Source organism: Platalea leucorodia, assembly GCF_965183815.1.
Source record: "Platalea leucorodia genome assembly, contig: HAP1_HAP1_SCAFFOLD_300, whole genome shotgun sequence".
NCBI lineage: Eukaryota > Metazoa > Chordata > Aves > Pelecaniformes > Threskiornithidae > Platalea > Platalea leucorodia.
The window spans coordinates 23,625-45,778 of record NW_028121274.1 but is presented as its reverse complement, the minus strand read 5'-3'; the positions used below and the strand labels follow the sequence as shown (position 1 = coordinate 45,778).

General features: G+C 54.0%; 1 pseudogene across 1 annotated transcript; it reads right to left on the bottom strand.

Annotated features, from left to right (window-relative positions):
• Positions 1–751: 751 nt before the first annotated feature.
• LOC309604010 (olfactory receptor 14A16-like) lies at positions 752–20,726 on the bottom strand (annotated as a pseudogene). The gene is made up of 2 exons: positions 19,848–20,726; positions 752–808 (listed from the first exon to the last, which is right to left on the bottom strand). The product of its transcript is annotated as an olfactory receptor 14A16-like (transcript).
• Positions 20,727–22,154: the final 1,428 nt, after the last annotated feature.

Below are 22,154 nucleotides of genomic sequence, written 5' to 3'. Positions count from 1 at the left end.
TCACTAAGAACACAATCATTATGAGCCTGGCTCTGTATTCTCCATGACCTCCTGGTAGGTACCAGCAGGCTGGGCTGAGGTCCCCCTCAGCCTTCCCTTCTCAAGGCTGGACAAACTCAGCTCTCTCAGTATCTCCTCACTGGCAAGGTGCTCCAGTCTCTGGCTGTCCTGAGGGGCCTTTGCTAAACCCAATCCAGCTTGCCAATATCTTTCCTGAATTAAGGATCTGAAATCTGGATGGAATATTCCAGAGAATCCCTTCCCTCCATTTCCTGGCCATGCTCCTGGTTGTACAGCCCAGGATGCCGGTGGCCTCCCTTGCTACTAGGGCACACGGCTGACTCCTGTCCAGCTCGCTGACCACCAAGACCTTTCCCATTCCCTAACACATCGCCCCATGCCCTCCTCCCCTCAGCCCATGGAGACCACCAACACAGCAGCATGGCCTTGTGGGGGGCAACTTCTTCAGGCTGTTCCTGACCTCAGCTTTGGAAGAAGAGCCCAACCTCCAGACACCAGCACTGAGGAAATCCTCTTTTATGACGGAGATGTGACACGGGAGGCCAGCTGTGCCATCGGGCCAGACACATGTGCAAAGACCTTTGTGTCAGCCAGACTGGGTTCAGGCCTCTGGAAAAGCGGACTGCATGCAGACACTCCTGGAGAAACACAGGTATCACAGATTAAATGCCCAAAGCACAGGAGGTTCCCCAGATACATTGGAAATCACTTGTGAAGAGACATGGGCAGCTTATTGCTGCTGAAAGACTACGGATTGAATGAGCTTCTTCAGTGCCTCCTTGAGCTCCTGGTTCCTCATGCTGTAGATGAGGGGGTTCACAGCTGGAGGCACCACTGAGTACAGAACTGACACCACCAGGTCCAGGGATGGGGAGGAGATGGAGGGGGGCTTCAGGTAGGTAAATATGACAGTACTGAGAAAGAGGGAGACCACGGCCAGGTGAGGGAGGCACGTGGAAAAGGCTTTGTGGCGTCCCTGCTCAGAGGGGATCCTCAGCACAGCCCTGAAGATCTGCACATAGGACAGCACAATGAAAACAAAACAACCAAATGCTACTAGGAGACTAACCACAAGAAGCCCGGCTTCTCTGAGGTAGGAGTGTGAGCAGGAGAGCTTGAGGATGTGGGGGATTTCACAGAAGAACTGGTCCACAGCATTGCCCTTGCATATGGGTACGGAAAATGTACTGACAGTGTGCAGGAGAGAATTGAAAAAAGCACTGCCCCAGGCAGCTGCTGCCATGTGGACACAAGATCTGCTGCCCAGGAGGGTCCCATAGTGCAGGGGTTTGCAGATGGCCATGTAGCGGTCATAGGCCATGACGGTGAGGAGATAAAATTCTGCTGACATCAAAAAGACAAAGACAAAGATTTGTGAAGCACATCCTGCGTAGGAGATGACCCTGGTGTCCCAGAGGGAATTGGCCACGGATTTGGGGAGAGTGGTGGAGATGGAGCCCAGGTCAAGAAAGGAGAGGTTGAGGAGGAAGAAGTACATGGGGGTGTGGAGATGGTGGTCACAGGCTACAACTGTAATGATGAGGCCGTTGCCCAGGAGGGCAGCCAGGTAGATGCCCAGGAAGAGCCAGAAGTGCAAGAGCTGCAGGTCCTGTGTTTCTGCGAATGACCAGAGAAGGAACTGGGTGATGGTGCTGCTGTTGGATGGTTGCTCCCTCTGGGTGTGGGGTCCTGTTCTTAGAGGAAGAGTCAATGAAGAGTTAAGGGAAACTTCTCTGAGAAAAATCAAAGCTTTCTTTTAAATTCTCACTCTGATACAGTCTGCCTCATCCCCCACCCACCCAATTCTTTTTCCAGGAGACCTTCCTTCACCTCTGTGGCTGCAACTCTGGCTTGTGCTGGCTGAGCCATCTAAGAGGAGCAGGGCCTCTGCCCACTGCCTGCTGAGGAGTCAGCCCTGCTCTGCAGCAGTGAGATCATGGGAACGGTGGGAGAAGGGGTCAGTCCTGGTGTTCGACCTTGTCTCATGAAACTGCTCCTAACACAGAAGGTCCTGTCAGCATCTGCACTCCCAGTGATAAGGAACTGAGGTGGCAGAAGGCAGGTTGAGAGGTTGGGGTTTTTTACATCTCCTCCTCCCCTCCCACCCTGGGGAGTGTTCTTGGATGTCAGAAAGCCTCAGCATTTCTGCTGCACTCAGGGAGAACAGAGGGAGTTCTGCGAGGCAAGCGGAGTGCCTGTGGCTTAGTGAAGTGAGGGATGATGGTTTGTCCCTCCATGAAGTTCCCAGTTTCTCTGGGCTTGCAGCTTTCTGAGGTGGAGGGTGATCAAATTGTCATATAACCCTGAAAAGCCACCAATCACTGCTCTGAGCAGAGGGATCCGTCTTTGACCACTAAATGTTTCACCCTTTCTCAAGGTCTCAACGCTCAACATTTAGCCCAGGACACACATGGCTCATTTCACAACCCCATCACCATTTTCCCTGTCATAGCATGTGTGCACTTCTCCATGGGGATTTCAGATAACAGAAAGTTGTTAAGGGCAGGTTTGCATCTTGCTGGGACGCTCACAACTTGGAAGGAATCTTCAAGGAGATAGCCAAATTTGCTAACGATGGCATTTGAGTAAGGGAGATTCAGCTCGTTCCCCAGCCCCACAGGCTTCAATGTCCATAGCATCAAAGCTGGGATATCTGTTCCCATGGACAGAACTGCATGAAAGCACCCACAAGATCAGTGTGTGACTGTAGCTGAAACTCCCATCCCCAGAGAGCCTGGCAGCAAGAATGGAATAACCACAGCAATAACACAGACCAGTGGAGAAACAAGCAAATATACAGTGAGGGTGTGGCTGAGAGAGGCCAGGGCAGAGGCATTGGGGCACTCAGACAGCGTTCCCCTTCCCCAGCTGTGCACGCCACCTCCCAGACACCACCATTGCCGGGCAGCTGCTCTCAGCCCCTGCGCTCTGCAGAGGGAACTGGGCCCGTGGCTGCAGAGCTGCACCGCGGCTCTGCTGGAGCTCTGGCTGCAGAGGAGGTGGTTCACGCCTTGGAGCCCCCAGCCCTGAGGGCAGAGGCTTTGGTGGGTGGGAGAGGAGGCAAGGGGGCTTGCTCAGAGGAAGGGGTCTGCATTGGGGGGATCATACGGAGGTTTCTGTGTTCTTCCTTCCACAGCACTTCTGGTTTTAGTTTTGTCTCATTCCCAGATCATCTCCCTGCTGCCCGGAGATTTTCCTGCTGTGAGGTGTTTCCCTGTCCCATGGCTTTTCCCTGCAAGTGGTCACAGACCCCATCCCAACCTCTGTGCGCTCACCTTGGCCCCACAGAAACCTGCCTGTTTGCAGGGCACTGGCTGGGCACATGTTCCTGTTTGCAGGTGGAAAAGGGCAGGTCAGAAGAACCCTGAGGGGTCCAGCAGAGGTGATGCTGGTGCTGTCCATAGGCAGAGCAGTGGCTGAGGGCACTTTAGGAGGCTCCTATCAGACTTAGTGATCACTCGCTCAGCAGTCTCAGTGGCTTCTTCAAAGTTGACAGCTCCTTTTCCATTTATCCCTTTTCCACTACACCACCACTCCAAACAGGAAACTGAAAACACAAAGTGAGGAAATCTTCATTATCTTTATGGCAATCCCTGCCAGGACCTTCTCCTTGAAACATCCCTTAGGAAATATTCTGCGGCTGAACTGGAGCTGTGAGCAGCCCTGACCCATGCAGCACCCTCTCAACAGCAGAAGGACCCTGCTCTACCACAGGTCCCTTCTTCCACCCACAGATTCTCCCCACAGCGTTGTTGGGAGCTCCCCGGGCAGGCCGAGCACTGACCCTCGCATACAGACCGCTGGGGCACAGGGACCCTGCTCTGAAGGACAGCCTTGGGCATCCCTGGCTGTGCACCCGGCTTAACATCCTTGCAGTCATCCCCGGAGGAAGGCAGCCATCATGCCCTGTTCCCCTGATGGTGCAGCAGGGAAAACCTGCTCTACAACATGTCTTCCTCCTCTACCCTTGAGAAGCTGTGAGAATAACACTTAAAGATCCCACAGACTGTGGGATGTAGCAGCTTTTGGAGATCCCTCCAGCAACTGCAGCTTCACTGCCCTGCTTCTAGGGACTTACCTTGTCAAGGGATGTGAAGATTTCTACCACAATGAGCTCTCAGCTCAAAGCATTCCCACTCCAGGCTGCCTTCAACCTCTCTCTGCCTTGCTCCTCTCCCCTTGGTGCCTGCAGGCAGTGCCCTCAGCCCTGCTGCGTTTTGCAGAGGAGCTGCTCCTGGGCAGAGCTGTCTCTCTGCAGTGCTGCCCACTTGCCATCAGCTCCCTGCATCCCAGGAGCCCAGCCCAGCTCAGCAGCAGAGGCCCAGCCCAAGGCACCACTTTCTCTGCCCCTCTGGGCTCCCTCCAGGTGTCCCTGGGGCTCTAAGGGCTGACAGCGCCTGAGAGACAGCAGGGTCTCTCCTGGGGAGCGAGGGTTGACACAGACTGATGTCATCACTGCCTGTCCCTCTCTGAATGCTGGAGAGATGCATTTTAGAAGTGGCATTTTCCCAAACATGGCGTGGTGGTCTACGAGAGGTGGAAATGTTCCCGTCCCTTTACTCCTCTCCCCATCACATTGCCAGGCAGGACACCTCGGCAGTGACAGGAACAGATCATTTCCCCCCCAGCGCAGGGCAGGGATTCAGCTGTGCCCATAAGGTTTCTCCTCACCAGAGACTGCAGTGGGGTTCGGCTCTCCCCCATGCACCCCACAGACCCACAGCACCTGGGATTCCTCTTGCTTCAGCTCAGGGTGCACAAAATAGGTGCCTGCAGACCAGCCCCTGCCCTGAGCACCTGCTGGGATGCGTGGGGATGGGGGGTGGCAGTTAGCTGCTCTCACACAAACTCCTGGTGGCATTTGAGGTGCCAGGGGTGGTCCAAGACTTGTGGATGTGTCTGCAGGCTCTGATGGAGCATACCTGGGACACCCACACCTGCCTGAGCATCAGCTGTGGGGCTGGTGGGGAGGGTGCCTTGGCCACCTCACATTACACCCAATGTTTAGGGCATCTGAACGTCTGTCAGACCCACATTTCCATGGCAGCTGCTGGACTATCAGCTGACCAAGCGGAGGAGTGCACGAGAAGGAGGGTCAGATCTGCCTCGCAGCACCATCCTCTGCAGTCCCTAGAGCTCAGCTCACTGCAAAATTCAGGCACGTGCATATCCCTGCAGTGAAGGCACCTACCTTGTTTCAAGGCTTTGTTTTAAACGGCATCAGAAAGGCCTCTAGTGCCATGCCAGGGGAGGCTGAGGTGCCCAGTGAAACTGCCTGTGGCTGGCAAACATGGCACAGGACCTCCAGGAAAGCCATGTCCCACTGGAGGGGGGTCTGGGCAGACACAGCAGGGCCTCCCAAAGGAGTCCAGTGCCTTTGTGCCAGCACCTGAATGCCAACACCCCGGCAAGGAGGCAAGGTCCATCTCATCTACACCCACATCTGCTGCAAGATTGGAAGGCGCATCACACCAGGGTCTCCACTCATGTCCCTGTACTCTCAACCCCTGACAGTTCTCTTCTCCCCTCTCCTCTACCTGCCTACCTGATGATATTGAAAAAACCCCATGCCACCGATGACCACAGACTGGCTGGAGTGCAGGCTTACCTCACCTAGGGACTTTCTCAGGGGTACCTTTTGTTCCTGGAGATTGGCACAAGGTGCTGCCGAGCCAGCTCAGGCAGCAAACTGCTCTCTTGCAAGGCCATCATGGCCCAGGCCTGTGTTTCTCTGCCTTGGGGACTGCAGGGCTTGTTGTCTTCATGAGCACCTCATTTCATCATTACATTGCCACCTGCCATCCTTCCCAGCACATCTTTGCTCTGAAGCAAAGCCTTTGGATATGCGGGGTCCTGGGTGCTTGGTTCCAGTTTTCTCCATGAGAAGCCTTTGCTGAGCTGCTGCAACCGGAGTGTGCACCAATGCCCTCAGCCTGGGACACAGGCAGGAGCATCTGGAGCCCCTTATTCCATCACAGAGCTTCTGAGGGAACCACGGCGGTGACGTGGTGGGAGAGGTTGCACAGCATTGGGTACTGTGATGGCTAGATACAGGCTCTTTAGGAGACACTGGAGGTGGTTGGGGAAGGTGGGAGAATGAGACCGGGACATGCCCTCTATGAAGGATGGGGCAGGTCGAATGTATGGTGGGGCAGAAGACAGGCTGTGTGAGTGTTTGTGGGTGAGGAACAGAGGAGAAACCAGTGAAAGTGACATGAAGGTGGGAGTTAGACCCGCTCAGTCAGGGTGAGGAAGTGGACAAAGTCTTCTGTAGGCAGCCTGCGGAAGTCCCCAGATCAGCGACAGTTGCACTCACTGGATGGGCAAAGTGCTTGGGTGCAAACAGTCCCATGGGGTCCTGGAGAGTCTTGGGGTCAACTTCTTTTCCCAGCTGCCAAGCTGGCCAAGAGGGTGAGTAAGGGCCGGTCAGGGATGTTGAAGTGTCAGCATTGGTTGTGGTGACCATGAAAATGTTGCGTCCCAGGTCCCAAAGGATGTAAGGCAGGAGACCATCAGAGCTCAGGTTTGGGATCTCTCTCTGAGAGAAGCAGACATTGTCCTGCTCAGGGCTCTGGTAGCAGGAGATCCCATGGAGAGGAAGCTCTGAAAGGGAATAATCTACGAAAGCTGAGAGGCCGTTAAGGACATCTTCCTCCGGGCACAGGAAGGGTCTGTCCTCATATGCAGGGAAACAACCCTTCACCTCAGGAAACCCACTGAGCTGAACAGGAACCTCATGGCTGAGCTCCAGTGCCACTAGGAGGTGGAAGCAGGGAGAGGCTCCAAAGGAGGAGTTTAGAAATGTTGTCTGGAGAAATAAGGATTGTGTCAGGAGAATCAAAGCTCCCCAAAAGGTCAAGCTTGCAAGCGATGTCAGAGGGCAACAAGGTAAGCTGCTACATCTTCCTTAACCATGACAAAACCACAGAAAGGTGAAGTGGGCCACTGCTGAATTTAGCAAGAGTAGATGCAGCTCGGTCTGAAGTACATGATGTCTTCTTTTCCTCTGCCTTCACCAGCAAGCTCTCCCAGGTCTTTGTGCCCTCAGGCAGGACTCAAGGAGGAGGAGAACAACCAGCAGTGGATGAGGATCAAGTCAGGGGCTCCTTAAGCAAGCTCACCGCTTCGGAGTCTACTGAGCACATGGGCTGCATCCAAGGGCGCTCTTTCTCTGCAATCCCAGGATGGGCTGTTAGCAAGCAGAAGGCCAAGGGACATGACACTGGAGAGTGATCCATGACACCCTAGCTGAAACACCCCATGTCAGGTTTAGTGCAGCAGCCAAACGCAGAGGCATATGGAAATGTGTCAGGGTCCTACTGAGCACCTTCCTTGGTCCTAGGCCAGTTGGGAAGTGGAAGAGGGAAAGGGGCTGAGCAGCAGTGATCCCTGCCTGGCTGGGTCTGCTTCTCACCCTGACCAGCATGGCCAGTGCAGGGCCACCCCATGGCCCCAGGGCACCACAGTCCCCTCGCTCTGCAGAGCAGCACTGCCAGCTCAGGGCCCTGTGGAGAGCGTGGCCAGGAGTGCAGGAACGGCCGGCCAGGCCAGCATGGACACACTCCCCTGGGGAAAGGCTCTCTGGGGAGAAGGGGTGTCCGGGGAGAAGGGGTGTCCAGGGAGAAGAGCAGGGCACCATGGCTGTGGAGGGGAGAAATAAAAAGAGCACCCCGTTCCTGCGTGACCAGTTGGGGCAGGCTGCTGTGCTGCTGGGGCAGTAGGAGCTACTAGGGGAGCCCCAGGGCCAGGACCCTCGCACTGTCCTGGGGAGCAGGACTGGCACAGGTGGGAAGCAGGCTGCTGGTGGTGGGGATCTCCTGAGCATGACGGCAGGAGGGACACTGTCACAGCCCTCTGTTTCCTGCTGTCATGTCCAGCCTCCAAGCCTGGAGCTACTGGGGAGGCTGAGACACCTCTCTGCCCTGTAAAAGATGCTGTGCCCTTCAGAGGGGCTGGGGCTGTGGGGTGAGTGCCCAGAGCTCTGCAGTACCCTGTGGCTGGCATTGCCATGGGGCCAGCCCAGACTGGGCTGCTCTACTGGGATGGGCTGGGGAGAGGGCAGAGGAGGTGGGGAGAGCTGGGGAGGGGCTGGGCTGGAAAGTTCCCAGGAAACAAAAACACCAGCGTACAGCTCAGCTGTGTGAGTGTGGAGGGTGGGGGCACGCAGCAGTGTCCTCACACAGCCAGGCCTGGCAGAGACCTGAAGGGCCAGCAGAGCAGGACCTGCTCTGTGCCATAGTCCCTGCACACCGCGAGCAAGCTGCCCCAGGGCGATCATCACAGACCTCCACCTATTCTCTCTTCAAAAACCTCTCCAAGGGAAAGATTCACTGAGCCATAGAATAAATCGTGTCTGAAGAGAGCCCTGAACATCATCTTGCCTCACTCTCCTGCTCAAGGCAGGGTGAACTAGATGAGGTTGTTCAAGGCCTCCGTCCAGCTTTGCATCATCCAGAAAGGAGCTGAAAGTGCACTCCATCACATCATACAGGGCGATAATAAAGACGTTCAAGAGTGTTGGCCCAAGTGCTGGTCACTGAGGGATGCCATCAGCAGCTGGCTGCCCAGAGGACTTTGTACCACTGGTGACATTTGGGCTTGATCATCCAGCCAGATTCCTGCCCAACGTCCACTTCTTCAGCCCAGGTAGCACTAATCTGGCTATAAGGACACCACGGGAGACCAAGGCCTTGCAAAATTCCATGTACACAACATGCCTTTCTTTCCCTGGCCCGTTGTGGTTCAGCAATCCCTTTCTTGTCCTTCAAGTGCCTGGAAATGGCTGCAGCAGTATTTGGCCCATCCCCTTCCCAGGGACAGAGGCAGGCTGACCAGCCTGTAATTCTCCCAGTTCCCATTCCTGTCCTTCCTCAAAATGGGATTGACCTCTGCCTTTTCCAGGGACCCCAGAACCTCTCTGATGGCTCTGGCACTTTTGAGAGCACAATCCAGAATCGCGGGCAAGGGTGACTTAGCAGACAGGAGCCCTTGCAATGAGCCTGTCCCAGGCAGCTGAGATGAATCTTGCTGGGCCAGGGGGGTTTGTTCCTGGAGTCACACACAGAAAGGGCAGGGTTCTGTCAGGTGTCCACATCTAAGCTGGCCTTGTGGACTCCTTATGCACCCAGGGGTGTTCAGAGACACAGTCTTTCCCTCTTACACATGGAGGCAGGGCACTGAAGGAGTCATAGGGACTCTCTGGCCTCCTGCTGCCACTGCCAGAGACTGGGAGGCACCTCAGCCCTGTGGTGTATCACCCTGCTCTGCACTCACCTGAGATGCCCCTTGTCATGAGGAATGGACACAGGGACCTCGGCTCAAGGAATTACATCCCAGTGCTGCATTCAGGTGGTTTCCCGTGGGATGTTGCTCCCAACGGGAAGTGACCTCGAGGCACTGTCTGTCCCACAGGCCTTCATGGAATGCCAAGGAATAGCTGATGGCATTTGTGCTCACTCAGGTTCATCTCAGCTCATGTTTGTGATGTGCATGCTTACATCTCCTCTCTACAATGCAAACATGGACTGCTGACCTACTCATTCGGTGACCTTCCACGGAGGGACAAAGAACCTGTTCAGGCTGGGGTGAGAAGCCAGTGCTGGCAATGGTGGTTGTGAGGGGCTAGTGCAGGATGATTGCCCTGGCGCAGCTTCCCCAGGGTGCACAGCGAACACAGGCACAGACCAGACCCAGCTCTGCTGGTCCTTCAGGTCTCACGCAGGGGTCCAGCTGTGCGAGGACGCTGCTGCGGGCCCCAACCCTGCACACTCACATTGTTTAGCTGTATACTGGTGTTTCCGTGTACAGGCCATATTCCTGGGCATGGTCTTGAGAAAAAATTGGAAGCAGACCTAAGCCTTCAGGCACTGTCTGAGGAAATCACCCTTCTTTATGGAAATGCTGTTATGGAGGCCAGCTCTGTCACAGAAGTGCCCATTGCCTGTCCCTGCCTGTGGTCACAGGACAACCACACAGCACGACTGTGACCAAGCTGCCAGAGCACTCAGGGCTGACACCAAGGCAAGGGATCAGGAAGAGAGTGTGGAAGTAGAAAGAGAACAACCCTGAAAGACCAAGCGCTGGTGCTCCTTGGCAGTGCTGCCATGCCGGGACTCTTTTCCCCTCCACCCATGCATAAAGGAACCATCCCTGCAGCTCCAAAAAGGCCTTTCAGGAAGGATCTCAGGTAAAAAAATAGTCACTGAAGGGCCCTTTGTTTTCTTTAAACACACAGAGAGCATGGCTCCTCATTCAAACAACCACTCAGTCAGAAAAGAAAAGCAGACAATGAGTTAGAAAGGGGACAACAACTTTATCCCAAGTAAACACCACCAGCAACACAAAAGACAGAAGACAGGCTGGGCCTGTAATGAGTTACATTATAACAGCTATGAAGAAGACAATGGGCAGTTGATTGCTCCAGAAAAACATCCAGTTATCATTTTCCACACTGCATCCTTGAGCTCCTGGTTCCTCATGCTGTAGATGAGGGGGTTCACTGCTGGAGGCACCACTGAGTACAGCACTGCCGTTACCAAGTCCAGGGATGGGGAGGATGGCTGAGTGTGCTGTGCAGTGCCGTGCCCTCTCCCCAGGGGCTCCTGGAGGGTCAGCCCCGCTTTACAGCAATGACCCATGGAGGCAGCAACAGCCCAGTGTGTTTGGAGGGAGGCTTCCTGGGGAGGAGTTCCCTGTACTGCACTACAGCGCAGAGTGAAAGCTCCGCAGGACGCTTTCTTCCACAGAGGCAGGTGGGAGATGAGGTGCAGCAAATGTGTCTCGTTACACTGTGTTGTAGTATTCAGACACCCTAATCCCGCTTGGGAAATACTCTTGGAAAGGGAGAAATTCCCCCGTTGCCTCGTTGCTCTCTGTGTAAACCTTTGTCAGTGCTCCCATCCAGGAGGGCTGCTCTGTCCATCAGCCTGGTGCCCAGCTGCTCTGTGCTTGCACCTCTCCCAGCTGGAGGAGGACTGCACCCACAGGTTGCTCCAATAAAAAAACCTGGACTGTCCTGGGAGCAGAGGGGTCCTGTTCAAGGTGCAGATTTGAAAACACCTCTCCTTTCCAGCACAGCTCTGCAGAGTATGATGGAGAGCACAGGACAAGGATGCTGACTGGCATGGGCAGATCGAGTGCTCTCAGACATCACCAAGGTCCTACAGGAGAGCTGTGCCCTTCTGGAGTGATGCTCACAGCCCCGCAGGACTCCCTGCCCAGCCTGATCAGGTGTCTGAAGGTGCTGTCTGCTAAGGGAAGCAGTGTCTCAAGCCTGGAAAATGAAGAGAGGGCTTGGGCACCTTGGTCCCATGGAAACACCTCCAGGGCAGCGCCCTCCAGGTCAGGGCCAGAGCAGGCACTCAGCACCCCCACCCCTTGCCCCACACCACCACTGTTGCTGCCAGGGAGCCCAAGAGCAGGAAGAAGAGCAGCACAAGCACGTGGAGAAATAAAGGAAAACCCTGTGACTCTCCTCCTAAGGGAAGCAAGGAGAGGAGAGGCAGCCGGGCACTCAGGAAAGCCTTCTCCTCACCCAGCAGAGCACAGCACCTCCCGGTTAGCAAAAGCCCAGGGCAGTCGCTCCCAGCCCCTTTGCCCTGCAGAGGGAAGCGGCCCCGTGTCAGGGGAGATGCCCCTCTGCTGTACCAGAGCTCTGGCTGCAGAGGAGGCAACTCCTGCCCTGGACCACACAGCTGGTTGGAGTTTCCTACAACACTCTGCCCATGTTTCTGCAGCCTGGAGCTGTCCCTGGTGGGAACTGTTTTCTCCCTCCAAGTTTTCCCTGTCAGGGATCACAGACCCCATCACCAACTCCTGTCTGCTCAGCTCTCACCTGAAGAAACCTCCCCGTTCCAGGCACTCTCTAGAGGTACTCCCCGTTTGCAGGCAGTGAGGAGCAGGTCAGACAAACGCTGCTGAGGACAACAAAGGTGATGCTGGTGCTCTCTGGAGGTAGAGGAGGGGATGGAAGCAGTTGACTTGCCTCCCACCAGACCTACTGATCTCTCAGTGTAGCCCCTCAGGACTCTCAGTCTCCCTCTTCAAAGGCAGTAGCGCCTTTCCCCTTTTTCCAGAAATAGCAGGAAACTGAAAGCATAGACTCAGGAAAGCTCTTTACCTTCAAGGGATCCCCTGCCTTGGTCTTCCTCTGGAAAAGTTCCCCTGAAATGCCCTGGGCAGCTCTGGCTGCACACCCTGCCTTCATCCCTTCCCCCTTGTCTAACAGGAGCCCCTGGGCTGGGAGGCCTCCTGACAGATCCTGTAGGCTGGAGGCTATGAACGCTTTAGGAGACCCTTCCAGGAACGGCAGCTGCATTGCCCTGCCCCAAGAGACTTACCGTGACAAGGGCTGGAAAGATTTCTTCCCTTGCAGCTCTCCTCTCTCCTCCCACTCCAGGCTGCCTTTAATCTCTCTCTGCCCTACTCCTTTTCCCAGAGCCCTGCTGCGCTTGGCAGAGGAGTTGCTCCTTGGCAGAGCTGTCTCTCTGCACTGCTGCCTGCTTCCCATGAGCTCCCTCCATCCCAGGAGCCCGTCTTAGCCCAGGAGGAGAGGACCTGCCCAAGACATCACTTGCTCTGCCCCCCACCCCACTCGGCGCTCCCTCCAGGTGTCCCTGGGGCTCTCCAGGAACCTGCTTGGGAAGAGACTGATGGAATCACTGATGCTGCCTGTCTCACCTCCGCAGAGACGTTTCTTTGCAGCAGTGCCCTGTCTCCTCTCAGAGTCACAGTTAGGTCTGAGAATCCCCCTTCCTTGGCCCATCATGAGACAGGACACCTGGGCACTGGCAGGGAGGCATCTCCTTTACCCATGCTGAGAGAAGGCAATCAGCTGAGGCAATGGAGGCATCTCCTCCTGGAGTTGTAGTCCTGCGGCTGGAAGGGACCTCAGCTCCCTCCCATGCCTGCCACAAACCCACAGGAGGTGGGATTCCTCTTGCTTCAGTCATGCTGTCTGCTAAAAATCGGCACCTGCACTCCTTTTCTGTGGTCCCATGGTCACTGATGCAGATGGAGACCAGGAGTTCACACACAAACACCTGGTGACATCTGAGGTGCCATGTGTAGTCCACGATAAAGGAGCAGTACTGAGAGATTGGGAAACATCTGGGGGCACCATCCTGCAGCCTGGTGAGGATGCCAGGTGAAATGACAGCAGATGCCCACATTTAGGACATCACCACCCGTCCCTACTCACGCTGTTCAGGGCTGCCTAGAGAGGTGTCCAGCTGACCAAATGGAGGTCTGTGCCAGAGGGAGAGGGAAGTCTTTCTCTTTCTCCTCTCCTTTAGCTGTATTGACTAGCTGTCCATTCCCTGTAACAAGAGTTGTCTCCCACATCCCCATGGAGCCTAACCTAATTCAGGGCAGCTGCTCATTGAATGGCCAAATACAGGCCTGTAGGGCTCTGTGAGACGCCAAGGCTCTCCAACAAAACTGCGTGTGGCTGGCAGGGACAGCACAGGACCTGCAGGAAAGCCATGTCCCCTCCGAGCGGGTGCGTGACAGACATCCCAGGCACCATCTCAGATTCCTTCGGTGCTTGTGTGCAAGTGACTGATTGCCACCCCGGCAGTGAGGCCAGCCCTGTCCCATCGCTATCCAGCAGATGCAAGGCACTGCACGAATAAGAAACACATTGCACTGGGCTCTCCACTTGTGGGCCTATGTTCTCAGCTTCTTCTAGTTCTCCTCTGCCCCATCCTTTACTCACCCTCTTGACGATACAGTCTTCAAAGAGCCCAGTGAATTTTGAGTGGGCGTAGATCACAGGATGTCCACACCCAAGGACGCTTTCAGCAGCACCTTGTCCTTCCAGGAGATCAGTGCCTCTCTCCACCAAAGGCCCTCCGGGGCTGCAGGGACACCACAGGCAGCAATGGCCTCTCCTGCCAGGGCTGCCCAGCCCAGCCCTGTTGCTCTCGGACCTTGGGGACAGCAGGCATTGCTCTCTTTTGGGGCACCTCAAGTCTTTCTTACAATGCCGTCTGCCATCCGCTCCAGCATGTCTCTGCCATGCAGCAAAACTTTTGCGTACATGGGCTCTTGGGTGCTTGGTGTCCCTGTTCAGCATGACAAGGGTGAGGCTGGCCTGGAGCCACAACTCAGGGGCTGCAGCCCAGATGTGCAACACTCTCCTCTGACTGGGAACAGCCAGGAGGAGCTGGAGCCCCGAGGTCTGTCACAAGCTGTGACTTCTGAGGCACAGTGGGACACCTCCCACAGCTGGTGTGCTGCAATGGATGGATAAAGGCTCTTCACGAGGCACAGGCTGGGAGCACCAGAAGAGGAATACTTTCTGTGTGAAGGAGTTGCTTGGATGTATGGAGCTCCTTGCTGGGAAAGTCAACAGGTTGGGTGAGTCCTTGTGGGTGAGGATCGGAGGAGAGGCCAGTTAGGGAGACATCGTGATGGGAGATAAGGAACTGGTGATCAAGGGGAGGAGGTGGACAAGCTCTTACTTAAGCAACTCAAGGAAGCCTCCAGATCAGTGACATGGGGCTCTTTGAGGGGACTTTAATGACCCTGACATTCATTGGAAGGGGAACACAGCACTGTGAAAACAGCCCAATAGGTTTCTGGAGGGTGTTGGAGCAATTTCTTTGCAAAGCCACCAGCTGGACCAACAGAGATGATGCTCACCTGGATCAGGTCCTTGCAAACCATGAAGAGTCAGGAACTGAGCTTGGCCTGCAAAGATGAGGACATTTTCTCAACATTTATGTAGTATGGGAAGATTTTCATCAGCTGAAATGTTTGAATACTTTTCATAGAGAGAGAATGTTTTCCTGTGCTGCCATCATGAAACTCTCCAGGATGTGTACTGCTCTCGGGAGAAGAAACCTTGATCTTCCCGGCACTTGCTTGACCACTGCTCTGTCCAGTATGGAGTGTACAGAATCTCACTAATCTTCTAGGTATTCCCACATGTCCTGATTCAACTGACCCTTTCTCAAGTCATCTTCTCCATCAGACTGTCTGCACAGATGCCTTTTTGAGTGTCCCTCTGGTTTTCCTCCTCCCATTACTCTCCATTCCCTCAGACCCCTCCCAAGTACCCAGGTGCTGCTTGGAGCTTCAGGCAGTTGAAAGCTTGCTGCTCCTGTCTCCTGACTGTCTCTGTAGCCAACTCTTCATTGCCTTTCTCTCTGCCCTTTCCTACTAATCTCACTGAAGATTTTCCCCTCAAAAGTACAAGTGGGATTTAGTGGAGGCAACTTGGACTTGATGGACAGCTGAGGAATGCCTTTTATTCTTTACTGAACTATTTTTTTCATTTTCTTTTTTTTTTGTTTTTTGTTTTTGCTTTTGTTCTTGTTAACTAAGAGAAATGGAGAAATGCTGTGTGTCTGTGCAGCCACTTCTCCAAGGAAAGCAGAAGGAAATGGAGGCTGAGACATTCAGCTCCAGCCTGAGTGGGAAAAGCTTCCATTTTAACATGAGTGATGTGAGTTTCAGGTGACCGGCGAGAGAAATGGCAGGGTGGGGTGGGGTGGGCGGGATGAAGAGTGTCTCTAGAGTGTCTGACAGAAAGGGTCTTGCTTTTCCTGCATGTTCATACTTCATCATGAGACCCTCGGGATCAATATGACTTGGAGACTGTCTATATCATTTATTCTGTAAGCAGAAAAATAATGAAATGCATAAATCTTTTAAAAATGTTATTTGTCCTTGACATCTTCTCATTTAGACTATACTCCTGAACTCTCCCTAATGAACCACCCAAGAAGGGAGGCATTAAAGAAAACTGCAGAGGGCCATGGCATGTTAGGGTATCTGCATTTCCATGAGCCCTCTGGTGCCAAGTTCCCGAACTGCAGCTACCGAAAGGAGATTGAACAAGTCGCTGAAGAAGCCTTTAAAATGTGATTCAAATCTCCAGGACTCTGAGGGTGTCAGTGGGCCCCCTGAGGGCCATCACAGGTGAAGCCATGAAGGGAAGCACGGGTGGAGGTACCCCTCCCTGGGGGCTGCCTTAAACTGGCAAGAGGTCAGCACTGGTTCCAGGTGACAAAGGCAATGTGCAGGTGGCTCTGCTGCCACGTCAGCCCTTGATGGGTTTCATCCAGAAGGATGAGCAAGCTCTGATCCCTGGCACCTGGGAAGGGAGATCCTTTTCCTCATGCGTTGCTCAGGGCTCTTGATGGAGCAGTGTGATGTGGGGGTGTGCGATGACGAGTGCAGGACAACCCTAGGAATGCCTGGACTCTAGGGGGGGATGAGGAAGCATCGAGGCCATGGGGCTGTAAGGAAATGGTGTCCCCTCGTGGCTCTTGGTGGCAGTGACAATATTGATAGCTGAGAGGAGAGAGACCTTGGTTGTGTTGGGCAAGTCCCAGCCCCACCAAGGCCCTCAGTCATCCCCACCATGGGCTCTTCCATGCTGTCCCATGCCTGCAGCAGTTCTCCTGCAGACTTTGGCCACCCCCCAGCTTCCCCACCTCGCTGTGTACCTAGGCTTTACAAATGTCTTTTTGTCCTCCCTGCCTTTTGCTTCTAACACAAAGCGGTGGTTTTCTGGGGATTTGCCAAAGCTGTGAATCCCCAAGCAACACATCCAGCTGCTTTCAAAGCTAATGCTCCTCAGTCACCTAAGATATCCCAGCACGGTACTTACTTACCATAGAATCATAGAAAGAATCATAGAATGGTTTGGGTTGGAAGGGATCGTTAAAGGTCATCTAGTCCAACCCTCCCTGCAGCGAGCAGGGCCATCTTCAATTAGATCAGGTTGCTCAGAGCCCCGTCCAACCTGACCTTGAATGGTTCCAGGGATGGGGCATCTCCCACCTCTCTGGGCAACCTGTGCCAGTGTTTCACCACCCTCATTGTAAAAAAGTTCTTCCTTATATCTAGTCTCAGTCTCTCCTCCTTTAGTTTGAAACCATTGCCCCTTGTCCTGTCACTACAGGCCCTACTAAAAAGTCTGTCCCCATCTTGCTTCTAAGCCCCCTTTAATTACCGAAAGGCAGCAGGAAGGCCTTCCCAGAGGCTTCTCTTCTCCAGGCTGAACAACCCCAACTCTCTCAGCCTTCCCTCACAGCAGAGGTGTTCCATCCCTCTGATCATTTTCGTGGCCCTCCCTAGACCAGCTCCAACAGGTCCATGTCTATCCTGTACTGAGTGCTCTGGAGAAAAATGAGAAAAAGCATATTTTTTTCACTAATTTTCCAGGAGAAAAGAATTGCTTGGGGGGTATTATGAATGTGCATAAATATCTGATGGGAAGGAATGAAGACAAGGGAGCCAAACTCTTCTCGGTATTAACCACTGTCAAGACAAGGGCTGATGGACACAGATAAAAACCCATGACATTCCCTCTGAACCCAAGAAAACACTTTTTCACTGTGAGGGTGGTCAAACACTGGAACAGGTTGCCCAGAGAGGCTGAGGAGCCTCCATCCATGGAGGTATTCCAGACCCTTCTAGACAAGGACCTGAGCAACCTGCTCTAGCTGACCGTGTCTCAGCTGGGGAGTTGCACTTGATGAACTCCAGAGGTGCCTTTCAATCTCAACATCTCTGTCATTCTGTGAGTGTGAAGGAGAAAAGTAAGATGGAGAGAAAGGAACAGCACATAGCCTTGATGGCAAACACAGTGGGATCCTGTGGAGAGGGCCCACGCTGGAGCAGGGGAGAAGTGTGAGGAGGAAGGAGTGGCAGAGATGTTCTGTGCTGACCATAAGCCCCATTCACCATCCCCCCAGCTCCTCTTGGGGTTGGGGTGGGTAGAAGAATTGGGAGCAATGGAGTAATTTGAGCCTGGGAAGAAGGAATGGGGTGGGGAAATGGTCTTGAATATTTTTCCTATGCTTTCTCTCTATCTGAATCTCTTTTAATTGGCAATAAATTCAATTGATCTTCCCCAAGTCAACTCTTCTTTGCCCATGACAGTAATGAGTAAGTGATCTCCCTGTCTTTATCTTGATGCATGAGCTAGTCCACCTTATCTTCTCCCTTTGTCCTTTTGAGCTGGGGCTGTGAGTGAGCAGCTAGGTGGGTGTCTGGCTGCTGGCCAAGGCTAACGCACTACAGGACCAGCACAGCAGGACTGCTGTGTCCAGCCTGGGGCTCAGCAGCACAAGGAAGATCCTGACAGACTGAAGCAAGTCCTGCAGAGGCCGGAAGGATGGCTGGGGCCTGGATCACATAATGGAGAAGGAGAGGCTGAGAGAGCTGGGTTTATCAGAAATCCCTCAGAGCTAAACACTGGAGCAAAGACCCAGGCCAGCTGGGGAGATCTCAGTCAATGCAGATTTTCAAAATTGGTTGAGGCAAGCACCTGATTGGGCTGGAGCTGTCTGAGAAGAGGCTTGGCTGAGAGACCAGCTGTGGCAAGAGCTGTGGGACTTGGTGTGTAATGAGAGTCAGGAGGAAATGACTTTCATTTTGATTAATAATGGCAGTGGAGTTGGGTATCACTAAGCCCCAGAGGAGGATGGGGGTGACCATGCAGCAAAGGTCCTTCCTCAGGGCTGGGGTGTATGGCCAGAGATGGAAATGGCCGGTGGGTGGGACTGGTCTGGGACAAATTCCTGCAGCAGCTTCCCCAGGGTGTCCTGGAAACATGGCACAGACCAGGCCCCTCTCTTCTGCACCTTTGATGTCTTGCTTCCTTCACCATGACACCTGGCTCTGCACTGGGAGTGCTGGCTGCCCCTACCCTGCACACTCACACACCTTAGCTCTGCGCCGGTGTTTTTCTCTCCCGGGCTCTTTCCAGCCCAGCCCAGACCCTCCCCACCTCTCCCCACCTCCCCTGCCCTCTCCCCAGCCCAGCCCAGCCCAGCAGAGCAGCCCAGCCTGGGCTGGCTCCATGGCACTGCCCAGCGCAGGCTGCTGCAGAGCTCTGGGCACTCACCCCACAGCCCCAGCCCCTCTGAAGGCCACAGCAGCTGCTGGGGGGCAGGCAGCGGGGTTCAGGCTCCCCATCAGCCCCACGGCTGGTGCTGGCCACAAGGCCATGAGGAAACAGAAGCTAGGCTCTCTCTGGCTCTCCTGAATTCATCTTGTAGCTGATCCCCAAGCCCCAACTGAATTTGCCCCCTCCTCTGCTGCCACCAGCCCCACTTCCCAGGACAGCACCAGCGTCCTGGCCCTGGGGGTCCTCAGGCAGCTCCTGCAGCTCTCCACTCTCCCTTCCCTGTGCCTGCTGAGTCCCCACTGACTCCCATGGCACTACAGAGTCCTTTTTCGTGGATACCTCGATTTACTGCTTTACTTTTGGGGAACTTCACATTTGAGGGTGTTTCACCTTCTGAGTGTCCATTCATTCCAACCCCAGGGCACGTGGGAAGTCCCCATCCTCTCCTCACCCCTCCAAATTCATTTCCAGAGAGTCTGGTACATGCCATCACTCCTGTCATACATGAAGCAACCTGAGGAGATAATGGTGAGCTGATGGACAATCTCCACTGCCACTGGACACCAAGAAGAGAGCCTTTAAAACCAGAACTTTTGATGCAATGGAACTCAACATTATCATGAGCTTAGCCTCAAAACCACTGAGAACACAAGGAGAACAGAAACGAATTCCTTGGACATTTTCTTGGCACTGCACCCAAGAGATCTCCTTTAATCAAAGAGCTGCTATCTGACAGGCCACATGTGACACAGTGTTGTGCAAGGGTCAGGCACAACAGGATCAAACCTCCATAGAAGGAGTATGAACCCAGACAATTATCTCTAAGTAGAATTATCACAGGAGAAAAAAGCAGAATTGTAGCCTAAGATAAACTCTGGGAAACATGCAGAGGAGGGGAGGCAGGTTATTGTCAGGGAAACATTATTTATTGGGCCCGTTTCCATAGGACATTTTTTATTTCCTTCTTCCTCATGCTGTAGATGAGGGGGTTCACTGCTGGAGGCACCACCGAGTACAGCACTGCCATCACCAGGTCCAGGGACGGGGAGGAGATGGAGGGGGGCTTCAGGTAGGCAAACATGGCAGTGATCAAAAACAGGGAGATGACAGCCATGTGAGGGATGCACATGGAAAAGGCTTTGTGTCATCCCTGCTGTGAGGGGATCCTCACCACGGCCCTGAAGATCTGCACATAGGACAGCACAATGATAACGAAACACCCACAGTTCACAAAGAGACTAAACATAATAAGCCCAACCTCCCTGAGGTAGGAGTGTGAGCAGGAGAGCTTGAGGATGTGGGGGATTTCACAGAAGAACTGGTCCACAGCATTTCCATTGCAGAGCAGCAGTGAAAATGTATTGGCTGTGTGCAGGAGAGCATTGACAAAGCCAGTGCCCCAGGCAGCTGCTGCCATGTGGACACAAGCTCTGCTGCCCAGGAGGGTCCCGTAGTGCAGGGGTTTGCAGATGGCAACGTAGCGGTCATAGGCCATGATGGTGAGGAGGCAGAACTCTGCTGAAATAAAAAATACAAACAGAAAGAGCTGGGCAGCACATCCCAAGAAGGAGATGGCCCTGGTGTCCCAGAGGGAATTGGCCATGGCTTTGGGGACAGTGGTGGAGATGCAGCCCAGGTCAAGAACAGAGAGGTTGAGGAGGAAGAAGTACATGGGGGTGTGGAGGCAGTGGTCGCAGGCAATGGCAGTGATGATGAGGCCGTTGCTCAGGAGGGCAGCCAGGTAGATGGCCAGGAAGAGCCAGAAGTGCAAGAGCTGCAGCTCCCGTGTGCCTGTGAATGCCAGGAGGAGAAACTGGGTGATGGAGCTGCCGTTGGACATTGTGTCCCTCTGGGCATGGAGATCTGTTCAAGGAGGTAAAAGAAGTGAAACGTTAGGGCAGACTGCTTTCTTTGAGAAAAAGCTATTCAGTTTCTTATAGGATCCCCCCAAAGAGCCTTTCACTTTTCAGGAAGAGCTTTGCTGAGCTCTGGTTGGTGCTGGCTGAGGGTGCCCCAGGGAGCAGAAGGCTCTGCTGGGAGCTCTGCAGGACTCAGTCCTGCCCTACAGCAACAGGTAAATAGGAACTCGGGGTGATCTCAGATTAAATCCACTCGTGATGTCAAAGAGCTTTTCAGCATTGTCACACCCAATTCACCTGACTGCAGAGCAGAGCAAAAGCAAATTTTGTATTGTGCCTTCTGTTCTAGTTGCCCCAGCACAGCTGAGGAGTGGTTTGAATGCAGCAATGCCTGGCATTTCTGCTGCACTGCAAGGGAAACCTTGTGGGTGCTGAGACTGGGCACAGGGACTGTCCCTTAGTGCAGAGTGAGGACAGCCGCTCTGTCCCTCAGCCCTGCTCTCAGCTGCCCTGTGCTGGCAGCTCTTCCACCTGGAGGACTATCGCACTTGGGTGTTCCCCCAAAAGCAAGAGGCCAGTGCTGGGAGCAGAGGAATGCAGTTTCCCAGTGCAGATCTCCAAACCCTCACCCCATCTCATTGTACCTGAGGAGGATCTCGGCTCTGCCCTCCCAACCAGGGGCTGTGGGAACACAGCTAAATGTAGTAAGAGTAGGTGTAGGTAGGCTGAGATACTCTACGCAATCTTTGCCTCAGTTGCCACCAGCAAGGTCTCCCAGGCCTTTGTGCTCTGAGGCAGAACTCTGGAGGAGAGCAACCAGCAGTGGATGAGGATCAAGGCAGGGGTTACTTGAGCAAACTACACCCTTACCAGTCTATGGGACCAGAGGGGCTGCACTCAAGGGTGCTGAGAGGGTGTTTTTCACCAGGAGGCACTGGTCCATTCTAATTCCAGTAAGAAAGGCACTCGGACGCTGTGAGGGATCTTGTAAAATGCTGCTCATTAGCACTAACCCTGTAAGGAGAGAATCATGCAGATATTCTCAGGTGCCTTTAGATGGTGGGACCCGCAAGTGGGGGTTTGATTCAAGAGGCATTGAACAGGCCTCTGACCCCCACACAGCATGCCATTGAGACCCCACCCATAGAAGACAGTCTCCTGGTTTGGTCATTCAAGAGGCTCTTATCTTCGCTTACAAGAAACCACCTCTTTTCCTCATCTCTACAGTCAAAGAGAAAGGATGTTCTCATGAGAACTCCTTGCTGCACTGTTAGGTACAGACAAGGCCACGCAGGAGGCAGAAGGGCTGGTACTGAGTGGGAGCTGCCTGCAGGCCCCTTGGGACAACGAGCTGCTGAGGTTGTCCTGCGGCCAAGGGATCTGTGCAGCACAGCACAGGCGTGAAGGCC